Genomic DNA, 24,402 nt, shown 5'->3' with positions numbered 1-24,402 from the left:
CTACAGCTTGCCACAGCGTTCGCGTTTAATGCAATTGCTTTGCCGGTAGACACAATATCCTTTAATATGTTCCATTGAAATAATAGTGGTATTCGATTTAAATTTCTGGAGCTAGTTAGAGCATTTCTCACAAGAACAGTTTTATAACATTTAGTTTTTTGTTACACGTAACATGGGAAAATACTATGGTTTAGAAAATCCCCCAAAAATTTAACATGAAAAATGTGTATCTTTACTGCTTTTAATGGTTTATACTGGCTCTATTTTTTTAATAAATGGAGCTAAATAAACACTTAAAAAAAACAAAAATGTGTTCTATAGCAGCAGTCTGGACAAAATATGGTGTTAAAATGATTTATTTTCCCATTTATGCCTACAATGCCCATAGGAACATTTGAAAGGTTGTACTAATGGTCTAATATAAAAAAAAATACAAAAAAGGTCTATCGGTTTACAGAGGGAAAGAGATGATTATTTGCACACTTAATGAGTTTTTACAGAAATCCAGTGGAGATTTTTTTTATGAATTCCAAATGCTTATTCCTTCAAGCAATGAATTTTATAAACAGTGTCAGTGCAACTAGTGTACACAATTCTTTCTGTCACAACATACACACGGAATATGCTGGAGGCTGATTGGGCTTGTAATTGTGTGGCCCCGTCAAAACACTGAGCACATTTTAAAAGCCTTTAAATGCTACTATTATGAATTATAAAAAATAAGTAAGAACGAAAGTTGAAAAAAATTAAAATTAAATTAAAAATATTGTATTTCCGTGTTCTCCTATTTGGCCTCTACTTGGCTGTATTGGGTACTGTGAATGACAGCCTCTCTGCTTGAAACACATTGAAACCACAGCCTTCCTCATTCACTCACAGTACTATGGCCCTTTCACACGTTCCCCCACAGCAGTGTTTGTCCCCAAACACTAGAACTCGGCACAATAACATTCCAGATTCCACCCCCCACCCCCCCCCCCCCCCCGCCTCCCAACCGACAGCACAACTACAGAACGAGAATGCTAATTAGAACTATTTTTCCCTATCATTCAATGTGTTAAGTGCATTAACATTGCAACATGTAGGCTTATTTTCACTGTTACTGCTGTATTGTATCACCGCATACAGATCAGTGACCCGTTATGTGTCTGACTTCTTGTAATAATTCCTTCTTCGGAATTATGGAGCCACAGACCGCTATAATGCCTCCTATTAGTAGGTGTAGATGTGGTTGTTCCCTATACTCAAGGAATCACAAATAAAGAGGGCATTTTACACCACTGTGATTTTAGGTTATATTAGTATACAATCAGGAGCTTTGGGGTTCATCAACTTTTGTAAGACAACCACTCACATCACTCCCAGGTACCCTCAGATATGAGATGTAGAATAATAGCAAATAAACAACAAAAAAAAAGGTAATGATATAATATGCCCTGAATTAAATTCAGTGATTTAGAAAATGAAGCCATGTATAATCGAGACATGGATGATTTCATAATAAATGGGCCATTAGTGCCAAACACATTTTTGCAAATAGGCAAATTGTATTTAAAATGTTTGCAAAACATATTGGCCTCTACTTAATAAGCTTTCAACGTCTATACTGTTCGAAAAACGTTCCAAGTGATTTATCTACAAAAATTCCCATTGATTGTAATTGCGACTTCTGCAGATAAATCATTAGGAAAATTTTCTAACGGTACTGAATCATTTGGAAAGCTTATTAAATGGAAGACATTATCTGATGATCTGCTACAGCTCTAGTGTAAATTATGGCATTTGGCTTTCCTTAAACACAGAAGTCAAAATCAGCCAAACTTACCCAAACTTACCCAGACACTGTTCAATAATAAACATACTGGAATACTGACTTACATCATTCTTGATAATTGTATCAGAGCATTTTTGTTGGGAGTGGGGAGTATATGGTGATGGACAGCGGAGGGCAGTTTAATTTTTCAGAATACACTGTGCCTCTCCTTGTCCTGTACACATGACATCATCAGCTTTTCCTTCCAAACAGGCTCAAGCCTTGATTGGTGAAGACAAGTATGAGGGAAGATCACCATTCCCAACCAATCAGGAATCATGTGCACAATGCTCATGCACGTTGGCCATTTATAGATTTTGCTATAAAGTTGTTGTACAGTAACCTAAATTATGAATGGCATTAAAATCGTACAGTTGGCTTCATTAGAGATAGGGGGTAGTTATGATGAATGGAATCTTTAAAAAAAAAACAAAAAACACATAAAAGAGGCCTGTGAATAGTGGAAAATTAATATAAATCTTTTAGTAAATATATTTGTATTTCAAGATGCTCTAATTTTTTTGTCTGCCAGATTACCACCTCTATTGTTACGAAATGATCATCTAACCCTTGGCAATCGAGATGCGTTTCTAAAGCATTACAGAGCAAGTAAAGGGTTAAAGCATATTTTTATTGTTGAGATTGCGGATTCCACGGATTCACTAAAGACTAAACAATTTAACAGCCTGGCATTGTTCCCCATTCTGCTACAGATTTCTATAGACGATTCACTAAGAGTATCAGGGGCATCAGAGATTTTGAAGATGATGTTTTGGGAGTTTAAGGGTTATAAACGCGGCCAATGCCAGAGACATGGGTAGCGCAGGGTATTAAAAGGAAAACAAAAAAGATACACACCCAAATTAAAAAAAAATCAAATGTAATTTCCATTCATTAAATACAATATGAAGGTTTTAAATGATTTCCTGATATTACTCCGATAACACATTTTGCATGTGTAATTCGGCACCGAAGAATCAGGCTTTTAAAAATTCGGTTTGCAGTCCTCCTGTTCTAACAAAGATTAGGCTAACAAAATGCATTATAAACACAGATAAATATGGTTCATCATCACGTGAACATTTTATAATGTGCAATGGACGAATGTAGCATTATTTTTGTATTTTTGACTCTAGCTCCCATTATTCCAAGCGAGACAATGATGTTTTAGGAGCAGTGATGGCAAATGTATAGAATACCACTTGTGAGGGACTATTTCCCAAGATGCTCAGCTAGCCAAGAAAAGAGGTTAAGAATTATGGGGGGGACCACGACAGCAGAGCAAAAGTTAGCCATCTTGCTTTAGAGTGTTGGGAGTTGAAGTTAGACAACTAATGTAGTTTTGTTGTTTTGCCCGAGACGATAAAGATCAGTTACTTAGTATAGGTAAATCCTATTTTAAGAAAGTGAAGTGTCAAACTGTGTAGAAGCTTGAGGAGGTAGGTCTCTAGACTGGGCTACAGCACAAGCTAGTTAATACATCCACTAACATACTCCTTCCTTAATGCACGTCTCCCCACAATCTCTCTCCCTGGAAGATATTTTTTATTACGTCCGTTAAACTTTTATGAAAGTCTCTAGGAATTTAATATTTCCTCTCTCTTTAACATCCTTCTAGCCATCTTTAAAGATTATTTATAACTCCGTAATAAATTATACTGCCCATTCGTTTTTTTTGTTGTGAATTTAGAATTAACATTTTTTTTTTTAAAGCCGTATTAGACAATAAAGTTTTAATTAATGGTAAAAGTTCTACATCAAATAATTACACCTATTTTTAAAATCTCTTTGTCAATGTATTCATCACTTCGTGAGCTAGTGGATCATTAAAAGCGAGGTACTGAAGTGCCAAGATTCTATGCAATTGTCAAATACACTGAATATCATAAAATCAGCATCATATTGCTGTTTTTCTAAGAATTTGATTATAGAATTATTATATTATATATAGGTGGTAAAAATATATCTATAAAATGATCATTTAAAGTATTCCTACTCTGCTAAACCAACATAGTGTTGTTATATAATGAATATTTTTCTTGTTAAAAATTCAATTTCTATGCCTATATAGTATTTATCTATAGTGGATTGTGCACAGTATTGCATTCTTCCTAAAGGGAATGGAAGGTACATCTGTTGGTGTCTGAAATTTAAATTGATATGAGCTTGTCATTTAAATTGCTACGGCAAACGAACACATCTTCAAATCGATCCTATGACTACAAAAAAATGTCACCAGTCAGAAGATTACTGTGGGTACTTCCTAAACATCACAATGGAAACTGTCTGCCATTTTGGCAGAGGACCAAACATTGCTGGCAGAGTGCTCTTTGAGAATGGGATATAGAAAGATTTCTACAGTATATGAGATACTGAGCACTTTCAGACACATAAGTGCAGGATACTTTGCGTCAAAAAGTGTTGGGACAGTGCCTTGGCACTCACACGGTTAAGAACATGAAGCCCCAGAGTCTTGCACCTTTCCTGCACGCAAGTCTCGAATGGCCGAGTAGGTGGCGCTGTTGGTTTAAGCACGCTCTGAGCACAATTCAAAAATATATTTTTTTCTAAAATGTATCTAGAGTGCCCATCATCAAATCAGTGATCTCCAAAAACCCTGTACAAAGGGACAAATTAACCCTGTGAGTGACTGATCAGTGAGCAAGTAATTTGCCTTATTTCTGCATATATTTTTAGGAATTTCTGTTTGGCTCCTGCAGTGTCTCTTTAAGGAGTATTCAGACCATTGGCAATAAAGAGAAGAAACATGGGTAATCAATGAAGTGGTGTTCCCAAAGATCACATTATTTTATTTTTTTTACACGTGAAACCTGTTATTTTGGATGGCTTAATTCAAATAAATAAAATAATAGATAGAATAAATAAAAAAGATAGACAGGTAATACAGATAAGATAAATGAGCTAAGAGCCAGGGAGAGCCACCTGTTCTTTATGTAAAATATTTTGCACTCGATTCTGGCAAAGATTTATGCCTACAGCGAAAATACATTCTGCCAAAGGTGAAAATTAAATACTCATAGTATATCTGTATTGTGAAATCAAGGTTTTAATGATTGACATCATGGGGAAATATAAATCCATTTTATAAATGGAAAAAAAACACACGAAAAATTGAATGGGTGGGACAGAGAGATAGATTAGGCAGACAGATAGGGAGAGAAAGATAGATAGATTAGATAGAGGGAGAGATAGCTAGATAGATAGATAGATTAGATAGAGGGAGAGATAGCTAGATAGATAGATAAGATAGAGGGAGAGATAGCTAGATAGATAGATAGATTAGATAGAGGGAGAGATAGCTAGATAGATAGATAGATTAGATAGAGGGAGAGATAGCTAGATAGATAGATTAGATAGAGGGAGAGATAGCTAGATAGATAGATAGATTAGATAGAGGGAGAGATAGCTAGATAGATAGATTAGATAGAGGGAGAGAAAGATAGATAGATTAGATAGAGGGAGAGAAAGATAGATAGATTAGATAGAGGGAGAGAAAGATAGATAGATTAGATAGAGGGAGAGAAAGATAGATAGATAGATAGATAGATAGATAGAGGGAGAGATAGATAGATAGATAGATAGATAATTCCTGTGTTTATGTACACAATAATTCCTGATCCTTTTTCTGATGATTTATTAAAAGATACACATGAATCAGTCTCAATTCTGCAGCGTGTGCATTAGGAAAACTGACATTATGACATCCCCACACTACAAGACAAGATACAATTAGCTCTATTATTACAGCTTAGCTGCGAATACAGAAAAGGTATCTATGCATCTATGGGTAGTACTCACAGTGTATAGATGTCACACCTCTTTATGACATTTTGCCAATCATTGCCTTGATACAAGTAGAGGGGGTAAAAAAAAAAAAACACAACAATAGGAAATTGTTTCATAACTCACCTGGTTGTCATAGCTCTTTGCAGATTTCAGTCGATGAGACAGGGCCGTTAAAACTCCTTGAATATAGATCTTAACTCCTATAGGGCTGAAACCTTCTCCTTTAGTGACCCACACAGGTCCCTTTAAAGGCGTGATGGAGTTTTGTAAGCACTTGTCAAGCAGTGGAACTGTAGAGAACAAAAAAAATAAAATAAAAAAATACTTTCTTTTGACCCAACCGAATTCCAGCGTTCAAATTGCAATCAAAAGGTGACTTTAATGCCGATTATTTATTTGTGACCTGGGCTAAGTCTTTGGAAAGCAAGTAATGCCAGGATTTCTGACCACAATCAAGGAAGCATTTATATTGATATACCCCCTGTGCAAGGCTCCTAAGCTGTGTGAACACACCTGAACAGTTCTGAAGAGTGCTTAACTAGCTGCACAGTGTCATGTTGTGAACTGATTGCCTTATCTTCTCATTTATCACAGATGAGTTGGAACAAACCTTGCTGAAATTTACTTGCATTGTCCTGATAAGATTATAAGGCGTCTGTTGCCTGTGAACAAAATACAATAATGCCCCCCTCCACCCCCCCCCCCTGCCCCCCCATCAAAGATTTGGAAAGTGCAATTCTTCAGATTTGAGAAATTTAATGTTATAGTTTTTTTGTTGCCACTTTTTTTTTAATCGTAGACTGAAATTTAAAATATGTGAAAAAGTCTGCAAACACTGATATTCAGCAAGTTAATTAGCCTTTGTATTTGTGTGGGCGCATATTTTAACAACCTTGGGTCAAAAACTTGAAATAATCTCAATGTTTAGTACAGGAGCTGGCAAGATAAAACTTGATAGAATATAAAAATATTAGAGCCACGACCATTTAAAGGTTTGTTTGTTTGTTTTTACAAGTATGTTAACGTTTTACGTTTCTACAGTTAGTGTTTATTAATTAACTTTTTCAAAAAGTACATATTATGTTAATAGTACCGCTGGTAATTGTTTTATTATATTTACAGCGTCACCTTGAATTTTTGGTTACCGGTAATTAAAAATGGGTTTCCTTTAATATTAAGCTTAAATAAACACACTTTAAATGTCTTTCAACAGCAGCAAGTAATTCCTAAATTTGCAAAGTCTTGAAAATTATGTGAGCACATTTTTTATGTTGATCATGCCTAAGTTTTTCACTACATATATATTTGAACATGTTACATCATGCTCGGCCAGAGAACTTTTTTCTGTTTCAGACTGATCGATCGGGTAGTCATTCTATTGATGAACCAATAGGAAAATGCCGAGTTTGTATTCAAAACTAATCTAACATCTGCTGTGTATTTCTGTTTACATGCTACATGTCAAGTCTTATTGTCCCTTAGGTGCTTACAAGAGATGCTTTAGCAGTCATTTTCTTAAATACTGATGCCTATCTGAATTTGGATTTTTCCACCATTGAACAGAATGACATGCACACGATTGCTGTACTTAAAGCAATCTTTCACAGCTGTTTTGCTTTTCCAGTGATCCCATTAAATTGACGGCATATGCCTGTGGGGTCTACAATTTTACAAGGCTTTTGAACAAGAGGTTGATTTGCACAATAACATGCAATCTAACATTAAATGATTTTATTGAAGAAATTATTTTGTGGTTTTCCCCTGCTGGTGCGCAAGGGCAAAAAAAAAAATAAAAAGACAATTTCAAATCTGAACTTTTTCGAAACACCTGTGTGTTTAATTGTTTGAATTGGAGTGCAGTCTGACACTCAAAACGACAAGGAGGGGACAACATCATGTTAAGACCCCTCGGTTTCTTAAATACAGCATGACTCATGTCTTTCCTCAAACTAAACAAAGTAACTGAGCATTAAATATGCTGGCAAATCTTCTGCTTGAGCAAGTGAACCAAAATGGTGTGAATTGTTAATGTTGTGCTTCTTTGGTTCTCTGCTTGCGATTGATCATTTGTAACTATATCTACCCCTTGTTCCATGAAATCAAGTTTGCGGTAATGGGTTCATCAGATTTTTGGGTTAAATTGAGAGTGAAGAGGTACTGTGTGTGGAAATAAGAGTTGCCATGTTCAGGGCTGGCCTTGAATCAGCATGGATTCTGAAGGCAATATTCAAAACCACTTCACTCATCATACGCTTACTGACTCTGAATGGAGTCCAGTTGCAGGGAACATTTGGGCATATTCCAATACTCTTTAAGTCTGTTACACTTTCCCCAATGAGCCCATCTCTTTCGAGTTAACAGGCGAGTATAACAGGTCAATGTATAGAACTATGTTAATTAAATATCTTGTTGTCTGAAATGGCATGATACTTGAAAAAGAGTGGGTTTTTTGTGTTTCTTTTTTTCCTTCTTTTTTTGTGAAACAGAGTGAATTGTTGCTATGGAAATAATTCACATTCACAAAAAAATGCTGTTGAGAACCATATCTTTTTTTTTCCCCCCAAAAAAAATAATTATAAAACCAGTCTTTTTTGTTTTGTTTTGTTTATTGCTAAATCCGGTGGAAAAATGGCATTTAGTGACCCTTATATGTTTTTTGCAGTGTTGTGTTTGATACTTTAGAGATTTTCTCTAAAGACGAGGATCTTGAGAACAAAGGGTGAGAAGTGTTGTTATATTCTTGTGTTAAGCGACTAAAATAGTTTTTGAAGGGATCACCCCAAGCAGAGAAATTGCAGTGTAATTCTGTTTAATGTGGTGTAAATGAGAAACAGCTCCTCAAACACGAGAGAAGACCGTGAGCAGACTTTTGTTGTGGTGGATAAATAGGAAACAAAAATAGTCACACGTACAACAGCCTGCTCGAATGTCTCATCGCACTAGTACGAAAATGCATCACACCCAAATATAACCTAAACATAGGAAAGGTTTAACACCAGAACTAGAAGTTAATTTTATAGTATAGAAAAAAAAAAGATGTTTAACAATGTACTTTAAAGTATAATTACTCCGTTAATTTGCGGTTATTAACGGTTCACTTACACATGCGATTAACCCCTTAAGGACACAACTTCAGAAATAAAAGGGAGTCATGTATCCTTAAGGGGTTAACGGTTTACTTATGCAAAAAAAAATTCAAATACCCGATTGTCAGTGAACATAAGACTTGAGAAAAGTATATTATTCCTACAAAAAACATGTGCATGGGTGTGTAACAGGAATTCATTCGAACTTCAGAAAACTGTAGTTCTCATTTCAGATTTACGCATTGTTTAGATTACATTGTAAATTCTTTTTTAAAGCAATTAAATAATAATTATATAACCTTGAGTTAGATCGCTAGACGAGACGGAGGACTAGACGAAGACTCGATTTTTACTATCTTCAAGCTTTAATTTTTTTTTTTTAGCACTTTAAATCGAATAAGAATATTACATTTCAATGCTGTATTCTAAAGTTATTGAAAATTAGTATTAGTGGAATTTACGCCATATATTTTCTAAGATGAATAATAAAAACGTTCACAAAATCAAAAATACACATTAATGCCCAAAAATAACAGGTTTACATTATAAAGCATATCGCTTCATTTGCTATTTACACACAATATATATATATCCAAATTGATATTCCATGATATATATTTTTTATTCATATCTGGAATTTTGCTGTTAAAAGGAAAATCAGATAGTGTTATATTTAATGAATGATTGTGGTTATAGTAATATATTATTTATAAATAACCCACCTGTTTTGCACAGTGGATGGATACAGTTGGTGACATTACAAGGTACATCGATTCGGCGTGCCTGGTCCTGTAGTTCTTTGATTTATAAGGACAAACACGATCAGTGGTAGTTACGAACGTGTGAATTGTTGGGAATTCAAAGTGAGTTTTAAATTTTAGGCCAAAATAATTTAATTTGGAATAACAATGAAAGTCTTTCAGTTATTTAGGCATAACATGTTACATTTCCTTTAAAGAAATACTAGTGAATGATCCAGCTCAAGGTTCATTAAATGCACAGCCAGTTCTGGTGACTTGTCTGGAAACCATATTTTATGAACTGTAGGTGGGGTCTAAAGTAACTACTTGTGCAGTTCAGATCAGGGTAAATGAACTCAGCATTTAAAACCCATCAGCCATGTTATTTTATGAGGGCATCCTGGAGTTCAGAAACATCATATATCATGGTAGCAGGTTATGATGGTAGGCAAAAAGTTACTTCTAAACTTCCCATATTTACTGCTAATCGTCTATCTCTGTAAAGACCAGGAAGTGGGTAAGCTCTTTAAAAGGGAGTGTTTATGCATATCTAATAAACCCCTGCCCATTAAGGGTTTATGTACTATGAAGTTCAGCAATATCAATAAGGTTCATTCATGAAAATTCATGAATACAATTACTCTGCTAATTAACAGTATTGACAGCATTTGTATCAATAACAGAATATGGTGGGGTGGGGGTTAGGGACAAGCCTATTGCAAAAAAATGATCTGTGCTATACTCTTTAAATATCTTCAAACATATCTCTGATACGGAACAGTATCTCACCACATGGACACTTCTCCCTGTAACCCTAAATGGCCAGGCATATTTACTTAAATTTAGAATTGCCCCAAAATTCCTGTATGTTTTTCAATCTCTTCCCCTAATTCTATCTCGCTTAGATGACAAACACATTTCTAAATGGTTTTAAACATTTCTGTGGAATGGAAATAGTCCCCAGATTGCACTGAAAAAAATGACAAATCCAATATGGGCCTCAACTTTCCCAGCCTTTGGACTATAGCTTGGTGGCTCTATACCGCCATGCTGTGTACTAGATTACTGGTGAGGATGGGTACGCACTAAGACACATAAAAAAAAACCAAAAAAACCTATCTAAGCCTATTCATCTCTCTCAATTACTCCACATACCTTATGTAGGTCCAACCCCACATCAAATTCAACCTTCTCCTCGAACCCACGATTAAGGCCTGGAAATAGTTTAGTCTATGCACTGGTCTTCAATGGCAGTTTTCACCCTCTATGCCTTTCTTACACAACGATTAGCCAACTACCCATACACACAGTGGTAAGGGGAGGGATTCAGTAGACCAATGATTGTTTAAATTCATTCCTTGCTTCCATATAAGGCTCTCAAGGACAACTATCCTCACCTCCTCATTTCATTTTACTATTATTCCAACTCTTTGGGGTTTTTTTTTCAGTCCATCAAACCACATTTAACAGATTTGGATTGGAACTATCCCATGGATGAGGCCACATTTCACACTCCAACTAAACACTATTCATCACACTCTATGCGAACATCAAACCTCACTTGGATTAGAACCCTTTAGATATTGTGTCCTGGCAGGTGGATTACCCATTTCTCGGACTTTACACTTAACAGTCTAACAGCAGCATGGTCCTCCACTCTAAAACTGCTGGCTGCATTGTCCACATAACAAGATATGCATTTTAAGCTTTATCATCAAGCTTACGTAGCTCTAGATCAACAATATTGTTTCAAATTGAGATCCTCATCTATTTGTTTGAAATGCAAGCGGGAGGAGACAGACCTGTATCATGGTCTCTGGTCCTGTGGACACGTTTAGCGATTATGGAGGGCTATTCAAACATATGCTACCCTCTCTCTGCATATTCTATTACCTCTCTGCAGAATTGCCCATATTTGGGAATTTTTTCCAACTCACCTCGTCGTAACTATTAATATGTAGCTTGAAATTCAAACAAGCAATTAGTATTTTTTTTTAATAGAGGCATAAGCAGAGCTAAGGACTTAATTGGATAAAATATGGAAAATTTACTCTGGCATCACGGTGTACCTGGGAAATCTGACACACCTATTACGTATGCTTATGATTATGAAAATATTTTTTAAGAGCATACACAAGCAATAAACTGTTACCATGATAGATGGTGTTTCATTCATGAAAACAGTGGCTAATAGGTTATGGGTGCTAATTAAACAGGTAGTTTTACTATTTCAAGTGGAATGGTACACACCTTTCTAAAGTATTTCTCAAAATGGCTGGACAGTGGTAGGCTGAAAACATTAGCTCACCCTTGAACCTGGTACCAGAAGGAAAGGTACAAAGCTGAGAGGAAAGATACCATGAACAGCACTTTAAGGTTACGCAGTTTGAAAAAGTTAAATCCTATAATGTAACATGGACTCTAGGACCTCCAGACACCATAAGATAAAGTCACTAGTGTATTTTTAAGTTGAAAACAATTTGGTTATAAATGTTAATTGATCAACATAATTGCTGTGTTTTTTTTTTTTTTTTTATTATAGTTTATAATGATAGGTTTTAAAATAACATGCAATAAAACAAATCATGCACACAATCTGAGCTGACCTTTTGGGAGGAAGACAGGGGATTCCAATAAAACCCCCAAAAATCAAACAAAAATACAAGCAACAGAGGGAAACTGACGGATCGCACGAGGGAGCGCACAGCGGGAGGGAGGGGAAAATAATCTTCCCAATGCCGGCGCTCAGCCAGCAAGGGAGAAGTTTATTTGAGAACAGATGTAAAATTTGCACAGAATTGACATTAGGCAATGTGCGGAAATGACATTAGGCAGTCCGCAGAACTGACGTTAGGCAGTCCGCAGAACTGACGTTAGGCAGTCCGCAGAACTGACGTTAGGCAGTCCGCAGAACTGACGTTAGGCAGTCCGCAGAACTGACGTTAGGCAGTCCGCAGAACTGACGTTAGGCAGTCCGCAGAACTGACGTTAGGCAGTCCGCAGAACTGACGTTAGGCAGTCCGCAGAACTGACGTTAGGCAGTCCGCAGAACTGACGTTAGGCAGTCCGCAGAACTGACGTTAGGCAGTCCGCAGAACTGACGTTAGGCAGTCCGCAGAACTGACGTTAGGCAGTCCGCAGAACTGACGTTAGGCAGTCCGCAGAACTGACGTTAGGCAGTCCGCAGAACTGACGTTAGGCAGTCCGCAGAACTGACGTTAGGCAGTCCGCAGAATTGACGTTAGGCAGTCCGCAGAATTGACGTTAGGCAGTCCGCAGAATTGACGTTAGGCAGTCCGCAGAATTGACATTGGGCAGTCCGCAGAATTGACATTGGGCAGTCCGTAGAATTGACATTGGGCAGTCCGTAGAATTGACATTAGGCAGTCCGTAGAATTGACATTAGGCAGTTCAGAGAATTGACATTAGGCGGGTAGTAGAATTGACATTAGGCGGGTAGTAGAATTGACATTAGGCGGGTAGTAGAATTGACATTAGGCGGGTAGTAGAATTGACATTAGGCGGGTAGTAGAATTGACATTAGGCGGGTAGTAGAATTGACATTAGGCAGTCCGTAGAATTGACATTAGGCATTCCGTAGAATTTACATTAGGCAGTCCGTAGAATTTACATTAGGCATTCCGCAGAATTGACATTAGGCAGTCGGTAGAATTGACATTAGGCAGTCCGTAGAATTGACATTAGGCAATCCGTAGAATTTACATTAGGCGGGTAGTAGAATTGACATTAGGCAGTCCGTAGAATTGACATTAGGCAGTTCGTAGAATTGACAATAGGCGGGTAGTAGAATTGACATTAGGCAATCCGTAGAATTGACATTAGGCGGGTAGTAGAATTGACATAAGGCATTCCGTAGAATTTACATTAGGCAGTCCGTAGAATTTACATTAGGCAGTCCGTAGAATTGACATTAGGCAGTCCGTAGAATTGACATTAGGCAGTCCGTAGAATTGACATTAGGCAGTCCGTAGAATTGACATTAGGCAATCCGTAGAATTTACATTAGGCAGTCCGTAGAATTGACATTAGGCGGGTAGTAGAATTGACATTAGGCGGGTAGTAGAATTGACATTAGGCATTCCGTAGAATTGACATTAGGCAGTCCGGATAAGTAACATTAGGCAGTACGCAGAATTGACACTAGGCAGTCCGCAGAATTGACATTAGGCAGTCCTGAGAAGTGACATTAGGTAGTCCGGACATTAGGCAGTCCGCAGAAACATTAGGCAGTCCGCAGAACTGACATTAAGCAGTCCGCAGAATTGACATTAGGCGGGTAGTAGATTTGACATTAGGCAGTCCGGAGAATTGACACTAGGCAGTCCGCAGAACTGAGATTAAGCAGTCCGCAGAATTGACATTAGGCGGGTAGTAGATTTGACATTAGGCAGTCCGGAGAATTGACACTAGGCAGTCTGTAGAATGTGCCGAAGGTGTAAAAAGCCTCCAGCAAACGAGTGCAAATAACTCTGAATGTGCAGTGTTTCAAGAACGGTTTCAAGCACTACACAACCAGACTCTTAGCACCTCCTACCACTAATTTAATAATTCACAACAAATTTATAACAAAGGTACACAGTAGGCACTAGAACAGACAGCTTTATCTCATTGAAGTGGTTATAGTGTCTGAAGTCCTCCGGCGCAGTCCTTCCATTACAAATGTTTTTAATGCTAAACAAGCCACTTATGATGTAAAGCAGTCCATCTCTCACACACACACACTTAATTAAAGTGACACTGTAGGCACCATAACTGCTTCATGTCAAACAAGAGTGCACAGCAGCCCCCCCCCCCCCCCCCCCACCCTCCCTGTGCTGCTTGAGGAAGCATTAGCCTGAGCAGTAATGGGTGGCTGTGATTGGCTAGAGTTTAAGTTGAACATATTCAGCCTATCCCGTGCCATTGCAGGTAAGAAGCCGTATGGCTAAAAAGAAGTAATATCTGCATTAGCAACACCTCCAGTTACAGCGTTTTTTTTTTTTTTAAGCTGGAGACCCTCATTAATTTTTAAATTGATTGAAAGAGGTTTAACACTGAATGGAGGGACAGTGCCAGGGGACTCCAGGCACTATAACCACTTCAGTAAGATTAAATGTCCATTGAGATGTGTAGCGCAACTGCCACCTATGGTGAAATTATAAGATTATAAAGTCTCTGTAGTTAATGAATGTCGCTAGTTAAAACCTCCGGCTGTACAGGAAATATGATATGCTGTATATCTGTGCTGTACAGCAGATTTGTCAACCTTATTAAGAGGAGATTATCTTAAGTTAGCATTCTGAGTGTCTGGGTGCTTGTCAAAAAACACATTTATTTTACTGAAAGCTTGACAGTGCTGTACAATAGCTAAAAAGGGGGAGCTTATGGGATATTGATTTGAGAATGTTTCACTATGAGCAAGTATATTGACTTTCAACATCACAGTAAAAGAATATTCAATATAATTATCTTGCTGCAATTACAACTGTGGAACACACATATTCATTATACAATGATCAAATGCATTATCCGCTCAGCTGATGATCCAGATGAAATTCTGTATCTTAGGGTCATGCACATCAAATGTAGTGCTGTGGCAATGTTTTAAAACTGTTGTACAAGTCTGTCACCATAATGTACATGTACATAATACCTATATTGCACGGCTAATTACACAATATAACTGTTACCTAAGTAAATTATCTTTGAAAACTTTCGAGACTGCTGAGCGTTTTTAGACCATTATATACCCATCTCGTAAAAACAATCTATCTTCCATTGAGAATGTGTACACGTGCTTAGTGCTTTATTCAGTGAAAGAGCTGTTCTGGTATTCTCCAATGCTGAGTTAAGGAATTCTCCTGCACTAAACATTTAAAGCACCATACTGACTTAATCTTGTTAAAATGGTTACGGTGCCTGCCTCTGCCCCACAGTTCAGAGTTAAAACATTCTCAAAAATGTTTCCTTTAAATTAATTATATTGATGAAAGGAGGGAGTATAATGAAGCAGGTAAAGAAAAACATGCAGTCACATTATCAGTAAAATACAAGACACAAACATACAAAATAAAAGCCCTGCACTCAAACTCCCACTACTCCAGGGCGGTAGCAATGACTATAATATACATACATGAGCCCCAATATATACAATAAATAACAAAGAATAGAGTTACTTGTGCACTATCCCAAATCCCTATGAATATTTAAATAACTAGAGGTTTTTTAGTATAACTCCAATGGCCATTAAAGTGTAAGCTCACCTGCCACATCAAAGGCAAAACCTCTTAGGCGAGTCTCACACTAACAATTCATCTTGCTGCTTGCAGCCAAATAGTAAAATCTCTCATCCAGGACACAATTAAAAAAAGCTCACAAGGAAATAAACATAAACATAGAAATAAAAACCACAGAGTCAATATAGGACAGTTTAAAAGTAAAATGCTAGGAAAATCAAGCTGAGTTGACCAAGGTTGTCATTTTTTGAATAAAACATGCTACCAGTCCGTGGCCTGGACAGTAAATAGAGAGAGCAATGCCAGATGGGATGGCAGGCAGTAGAGAGAGAGAGGGTGGGGGGACTAACAAAGCCATCGACAGACTAAAAAAGCCCAAGAATAAATAATAACAGGAACATTACAAGGCCAAAGAGTTGGGAAGGAGGTGTAAGCACCTAATCGATGCGGTCAGCCTATCACTACGACCCATCCCTGGTCTGTCTAATATGGAAGCATTATCCCAAGCAGTAGTGAGGGACCAGGGCTGAGAGGCCAGAGACCCTCATGAATGATAGCAAAACCTTAGACTTGTTTCTGAGGAAAATCAAGGCGCAGGGATGAATCTGGTGACGGAGTGACATGAAAAGTATTTGAGAATCAAGCATCGGGCTTTTCAGTAGATAGGTAGAGAGGGGGAGCGGGTGAGGGTGGAGAGGGGAATGTGTAACGCTTGGTGGTAGTGTAAAACATTTAATATGCACATATAAAATGTATGAAATAATTACAAGAGATATACTAGCAGTTTTAAAATGCTCTAGGATAATTATCTAAGAAAAATACACACAAATCAACCTGGATTTTCAGGGTTAGAGGACACTTGACACTAGGGGGGACTTAGGGGTAGAAAGACCAGATGAGGGGGGATAAAATTACTCAGCAACATAAACGTAAGTGCCACTAATTATACGTATCCCTAGTCCTACTTAGGATACTTTACTGTACCTCACACTATTAACTATAGATAAAGCAGTGTAACCCTCTGTTTAATGGCTCTTGTTAAAATAAACAGAAGTGTTTTGCACGATTTCCTGTGTAGCAGCATTGTAGCGTCACTATAACACACTTTTTTTAAAGTGGATATTTTGATGTTAAAGGGACACTATAGTCACCAGAACAACTACAGCTTAATGTAGTTGTTCTGGTTAGTATAATAGTTCCCTTCAGGCATTTTCATGCAGACACTGCCTTTTTAGAGAAGGGACACCTCCAAGTGGTCACTCCTCAGATGGCCACTGGAGGGGCTTCCTGGCTCAGGGCTGCACAGTAGGCAGCCCTGCCGTTCAGCGTCCCCACGCTCTGCATGGGGATGCTGCATTTTCCTCATAGAGATGCATTGATTCAAAACGGCATTTGGCCCCGCCCCGTGACAATTTTAGCCAATCCAATACTTTCCCTATGGGAAAGCATTGGATTGGCAAAAAAATTGCCTATTTTAACAATGTCAGAAAGGGGGCGGAGCCACGCTGTGCTAAGGTGAGTTTTATACTTTTATAGGGGAGCTAAGGGGTGTAAGGGGGGGCAAGCCACCTATATGGTGGGCTTAGCACTATAGGGTCAGGAATACATGTTTGTGCTCCTGACCCTATAGTGATCCTTTAATAGTTTGTTTGTTTTTTAAATGGATCGATTTTGGATACTAAGTACCCATAAAAAACTATAAGTGAAAAAAGGCTTTCTCCTTGATATAATAGGAACAGTGGTTGTACATAGCTGAGCATGGTCACCCAGACTTCCAAAACGAGATCTTTCATAACATTATTAGAAAATAAATGTTAATGTATTTAGCATATATTAAACACACCGCTGAGCATGCTGGGAGTTTTACATGTTATCTTTTATAGTTGTGATGTAATATGTTGAACAAAACTGGCCGGGAAGGTTTGTAACCCAATCATAGTGCACCTGTCATAGCAGACTCACTTTAAATGATATATTATAGTGCATGAGGTAATCACATCACTGTCTATATATAGTGATAAATCATGGATTCATTCATTTTTGGATAAATTAATTAAATACACATTCTTTCTCCAGCACCAATGGCACCACCATCATGCCAAGACCATAGGTTTTACCCTTCTACAGCACCGGGGAATGGTTGTTGTATATGTCCTGCCCGTTCATTTGCAATTAACTCAGCTTGGGAAGGACACTTCATCAAGTTGACGTGCTGGCTTTCTTTTAGCTTATAAATGAAATGAAATCTGTTACTCTGTTCCTTTAATTGTCTGGTAAAGTGAAAGACACTGTTGTCACAGCAATTGCAATGTATACATAGTAATTGCGGAGAGAACAAGCAGGAGAACAGCCTGTAGAAGGGTTCTCCAGTTCTCTCCTGTCATTCAGCTCTTTGCATGGATGTTATGCCAATGACATAGAACAGGGGTAGGCAACCTTTGGCACCTCAGATGTCATGCACTACTTCTACCATAAAGCTCTTACAGACAAAATCAAGAGAGAGGTAGTTCACGACATCCAAAGGTAGCCTACCCCTGGCATGGACCTTTATGCTGCATATTGATATAAAGGAGGGATTATATATTTCTCTTTTTTACATTTACGGAACATACAATATATTTGCCAGTAGATCTTCTAGCACAACGAACAGATGATTTGTAATAGTTTTAAAAGTTGTCATTTAAAATAAAGGAGCTTGTAGCTTGGCCGGAACACGTTAACCCACAAGAATAAAACAGGGCATGGTAACTGATGGCAATATCAGTGTCTTTAGACTAAATCCTTTGGTAGAAAAAAAGCACGGCCTTTTAAAGTTAATAAGTATTTTTTTGGGGGGGGGATTAATGTATATTTTAGTACTGAAGCAATTTTTATTTGTAGGTGGCCCAAGATCTGGTTCAAGTAAAGAGTGTGTAAAGGGTTTAGTAATCCTCTCCAGCCTTGTGTCTTATTGAACATTTGATGCATGACATACAAAAATAATCAGTTCTTACTGTTTTTTAGATCTTCGATTTTCTCTCCATTACAGTCGAAGATCCCTTTTGCAGAAGACCCAAGGTTCAGTTTTGAAGTACATAAATCTAAAAACTGAAAGAAATGGCACATAATAAGCTATGCTCGTGGTGGAGGTGATATGCAAACATCTCCTGTTAATGAAAGAGATATAATCACAGTGACAGAGGTCAGTTAAAGAAAGAAAAATCGAGGAGTTGAAAAAAGAATCAAGTAAAAAAAATAAAAATAAAGTGATAATGCAATCTTTTAATTTTTCCGATTTACGGATTCCATAGCTCTTTTTCCCTATTTGTAAGTCATTTTCTGTCTGAAAACAATACGGGTTATATAGGATTGCCTGTATTAACTCCCTATTCCATTGAGTACTGTTCATTTAAAAATGAATAATATAAATTAACACAATTTTAAGGCTCATTCTTTAGAGCAACATTGCGTAGAAAATATTTAGAGTTCTGAAATGTAATTGTAGAAGCAGAAATGTCATCTTGCCTCATGTAGTATTTTCGAGAACAGTTTAACCCCATAAGGTGAGCCAGTGCCACGGACCTACTGGCACCATATCAACTTAATTTCGCTGAAGTTGTTATGGCGCCCACAGAGTTTCCTTAAAGGCTGGTTTGTTAGGAGATATCATTATGTCATTGATCCTTAAAGTGTTTAGTAATAAGAGTGCAAATCATCAGTCTGATGGGGGAATTGTTTTTTAAAACAATGAGTCTTTCAATAATAGATAGCTGAACATCAATACATGAGTCTTTATGTATCGGATCTAAAACGAACATATACCGGATATTTCAGATCAGTAAAAATAACCAAGTTAAAACAAAGTAAAATCCACGAGCTTCACAATGTAGGTGCTCAGTAGTCAAATTTATTGGTGTCCGCATGATACAACAACAACAAAACATCCTTTATTTTAAAGCTTCTGTGAGGGAGTACAGATCCCTCTTTCATGGAGCCCCATGCTGGGATGCTGATGATCCAAGACCAGTTATTAAAGTGCCACATCACCCTATGTATTGTAAGCACTCCTAGCACTAAAAGGTTCTGTCCAACGCTCATCCTTTGTAGACGGCCTTTAGAGCCCCTACAAAGCGGAGCTGGATCTGGGGGTCTCATATAATAAGGAGAGTGGTGGGAAGCTCCCCTATGTGTCTGGGTTAGAGGACTTGGGCCTAGAGTGTCATCTTGGTTGCAAACTTAGTTTATTGGCAGACAGACAGACAAAGTTCTAACAGACTTACAGCTACACACACAGTATGTAAACTCCTATGTATTCATTATACCTAATAGCACAATGGCAATCAAACACACAAAGCAGGGGGATGCTCTTTGTAAATGAATCACCTAATATAATCAATCAACGCAGTGCACAAATCAATCAGTGTAGAATAGCGTAGTGATATTGTATTATATTTGGGTACCACGTTTAGTATTTCATAGCATCTCCAAAATCTCCGAATGATGTGTTGGATATAGATATATCTCCTTAGATACAGCTCTTCCATTTTCATTTATTCAGTGAAGCAATAAAGCAGAATAGACAAGTACTCCTACACACTGAGTTCTGTGTAACCATAGATGGGTTATACACTAAACAAGTGCTATCTGTACGTAACATCATTAAATCACTATATATATATATATATCGAAAGAGTGTGCCAACACGCTCTCTCTCTCTCTCTCTCTCTCTCTCTCTCTCACTCTTTAGATATAAAGAAAGATGGACGAAATAAAAGAAACGCCTAACAACAGAGTGATATCAAGGACCTAATAATGAGTACTAAGGCCACCCGTCGCCCCCCATGTAACTTGCAACAGCTTTGGTGTTCCTGGGATGCTGTCAGAGAAGTTCTGAACTAAGTGTAGCCAGTTAAAGCACCGAATGATGGAGGCAAAATGAACTGATGGTTGGGGAGGCGATGGCTGGCATTGGATTTCATGAGAACTGTTAGGAATTCAAAGTGAATTTCATATACTGTATAAGGCCAAACTAAACTAACTGAACACAGACTTTACTGGAAGATATTTTACTAGAATGGCTATTTGGGCCTGAATGTAGAAATCCCTTCTCGTGTTTTACATTATGTATATTGTATAGTCCTATGATGGTATGTTCTAATGATTAACAACAGATGACAGGTACAAAAAATGCAAGAAATACATCATGCCATCTATTATACTAGAAAACATTTGTGGCACGATATTCGTTCACATTGCATTCCTAACGACACGGTGACAGTAAATTACTCAAATAACTAGAAAACTATTTCTCCCCAGACTAAATGTCAGTTTTGTGGCTGCCATTGCCTCTGGGTTCTGAGTGTGACGTTCAGCCGCTCAGCTATGCCATGTTAAAGATGTCAATTTAACAACTGCTTGCCACCATTACAGAATTCAAAAATCTAGCAAACAAAATATATTACCATTACACGCCGACGTTTTACTAATCGTGTGCGCTATATTGGCCAATTGGCCAACTAGCTGTGCATCATGGGAACTGTAGTCCACAGTAACAGGAGGACCAAAGATGAATTGTGAATGCTTCAGGGAAATAATGATGATTCGTCCCAGTAAGGGTTATTCACAAAACACAGAATTGTAACAAACTAAAAAAAAAATAATGGCAAAATTTAAACTTAAAGACAAAATTTATGACTAAAGATGGGGTGAGGAATTATTCCAAATTAGCATTATTTAAGAAAATGGAGCAGTTCAGTTAACAGTTCACCGCTGTTCGGTGTATATACTGAATAAACCTCCGCGTTGAAGCTGTAGTTAGCAGGATTTTGATCCAGTCTGGAATATGGTAAGTGTTTTGCTGAACATTAAAGCTTTAACATTAACCTGTCACTCATAAAAGCTTGGTTAATATGATCCACATCTAGTAAGTTAGCGGAATCTATGCACTGAAAGACCTGCATGTATAGGTTAGCGCTGTAACAGCTTTATCTCACTGAAGTCATTATAGATGGTTGAGTCTTATCTCGAGGGCTGCACCGTTCCTGTGGAACTCGCTTCCCTCCTCCGTTTGATGCTCACCCAGTCTCCACTCCTTCAAAAAATCATTAAAACCCACTTCCTAAAAGTGTATCAATTAAACTGTTAATGGCTCCCGACTGATTCCTCTTCTGCAACTGTCACTAGTCTAATACTATCCTTACCTTTTGTGTCATTTTACCCCACTCCCTCTAGCATGTAAGCTCATTGAGCAGCGCCCTCAACCCCTCTGTTCCTGTGTGTCCAACTTGTCTGGTTACAACTACATGTCTGTTCGTCCACCCATTGTACAGCGCTGCAGAATTTGACGGCGCTCTATAAATAATATAATAATAATAATAATAATAATAATAATCCTTTTGTTCAGTGTTAAAACCATTTTAATGGCTTAATGCTAAAGAAGAAGTCACCAGCAGCCCATCTCCTATGTACTGCTCAACCTAAAGAGGAAGCATTAGCCTGAACAGTAATGGTCAGCTGTGATTGGCTGAACATGTCAGCTGACCACTTTTAGTCTAACACAGCCGACCATTGCTGGTATGAATTGGTATGACCAAGGAAGTGTGTAGCTCTGCGTGGGGGTTGGGCTGTCAGTGGCCAGGAACCCTGATTCAGTGCTAAACGTATCAAAAATACTCTAACATTGAATGAAGGGACGGCACCAGATGATTCCAGGCACTATAACTAATTAATTGCGATTAAAGGGGTTATATAGCGCCTATAGTGCCCACTTTAAATGATATAGTTAATTAAAGTCTGCTTTTAGCTCAGACGATGCATGTGTACACGACCATAATGCTGAAAATGGCAATTCACACCTTTCACTACATATGGACATGCCCACACCATAGCAGCCACCATAATTTAATATTAGCGCTACAACTTTCACCACTTAAAGGGATACTCTAAGTGCCAGGAGGTGCCAGCTTTACTCCTGGCACTATAGCTCTCTCTGGCTCATCCCACATTGATGTGAATAAAGGGTTAAAAATCCTTTATTTGCTCACTTTACCCCAGTGCCCACGACGAACGTGCGCTAATGCTTACACCTTCCCGTAGGAAAGAATCAAATCAATGCTTTCCTATGGAGAAAATCTGACACTGGATGTCCTCATGCAGTGAGGTCTGTTAGGATCCAGGAAGTGCCTCCAGTGGCTATCTGGAAGACAGCAACAGGAGGCAGACTTAGTGCTGCAATGTAAACATTCAATGAGCTGAAGAGGTCTGGGTGCCTATAGTGTCCCTTTAAGGACTGCATGACTGTCTATGCCATCATGCAGTACAGAACGTTTAAGCCTGATGATAGCATGCATTAAAAGTAAAAGCCGGGTTAAATCCCTGCAGTTATCAAGGAGCCCCAGGCATTATTGGATATGTTGGATCAGTGCCATCTTAACAACATTATGGGCCCCCAGTCAAAGCAGTGCACTGGGGCCCTGCCTACACAACAACTCACAGGAAAGAAAATGAAATTATAGATACAATTTAGCTTATATTTATTAGTACCTCCAACAAATGCAATAAACACATGCAATACACACATTGACTGCTGAATACAGTCACACACAGACTGTTGAATACATACACGCAGTCCGATAAATACACACACACACACACATACTGCTAAATACACACACAGACTGCTGACTACACACACACACACACACACACTGCTGAATACACACATATTGCAGTAAGGGGTGCAGTGTATGTGTTTGTGTGTACGGGTGCTTTGTGTGTGTGTGTGTGTGTGTGTGTGTGTGTGTGAGGGGTGCTGTGTCTGGATGAATTATTTTTTAAGCTTTGGGATTTATGTATTTTTCTGTGTTTTTGTTTTTTTATAAATTCGACGGGAATTATGGATTTTTATTTGGCCTTTTTCGCCACGTTTTAGAAGAAAGAAGACTTCTAATGGCAAGTATGATTGTATTTTGTTTTCCAGTTATTTAGGTTTACTGGTTCCCCCCTCACTATTTTTAGGGTGGGGGGATAGGTCAGCTTTTATTTTAAGGGGTGACTCTGGGCTTGGGGACCCCTAGTCACCTTCAGGGTGGGAGGGGGGAATTTCTAAATTTCGAGACAATAGGTCCCCCCTATTGTAACTTAATGGCCCCCACCCGCCACGCATGGCACAAATAGGATCAGAGTTTAATTCATTCGAACAAACACGAATGGACAAACTCTTCTCATTCTGTTGGGACGAAATTCGGTAGTTTCGCCGACGCCGAATGAAGTAGCAGGAGGAAGGTGAGAATTGTAGGAAAATGTCTTTGACCTCAGGAAATGGAGCGGACTTTGCTCCTCCCCTGGGTCAAGCGTAGGCAAAATACATAAGACAAAATAGTTCCTACTTTCTCTTATGTTTTAAAGAAAACTAGAGCAGACAGGAATGAATGAAAAACAAACCCTGATCGAGGGAGAGAAGAGGAAACGATTGGGGAAAAGTAAGTTCGGCGTGACACTGCCGCTTTAATACTGCTCTGGAGGTTGGAGGGGGAGCAATTGTAAGACACATTTAGTGAATTCAGTCCATGTGTATAAGTGAACATGTAATCAGAAACAGACCAAAACATGCTATGTACCCATGCTAATCTCTAAAACCATTTGTTGTAAAGTAAGTTTATGGAGACTGTCCCTCCTTAATAGCAACACAAGGGGCAATGTAGGTGAGATGAATAACAATATAATTATTGTTGATTAGCTTT

General features: G+C 38.1%; 1 protein-coding gene across 1 annotated transcript in view; it reads right to left on the bottom strand.

Annotated features, from left to right (window-relative positions):
- Nucleotides 1–18,756, bottom strand: part of LOC134578564 (doublecortin domain-containing protein 1-like) — a 311,038-nt gene extending 292,282 nt beyond the window's left edge. The window contains exons 1-2 of the mRNA XM_063437537.1: nucleotides 18,676–18,756; nucleotides 5,744–5,910 (exon numbers count right to left, since the gene is read on the bottom strand). The gene's annotated coding sequence lies outside the window, so the exon portion shown is untranslated. The remainder of the gene's footprint in view (nucleotides 1–5,743; nucleotides 5,911–18,675) is intronic.
- Nucleotides 18,757–24,402: the final 5,646 nt, after the last annotated feature.

Source organism: Pelobates fuscus, chromosome 12, assembly GCF_036172605.1.
Source record: "Pelobates fuscus isolate aPelFus1 chromosome 12, aPelFus1.pri, whole genome shotgun sequence".
NCBI lineage: Eukaryota > Metazoa > Chordata > Amphibia > Anura > Pelobatidae > Pelobates > Pelobates fuscus.
Note: the sequence above shows the minus strand (reverse complement) of the source record. Positions and strands in the feature narration are given on the sequence as shown.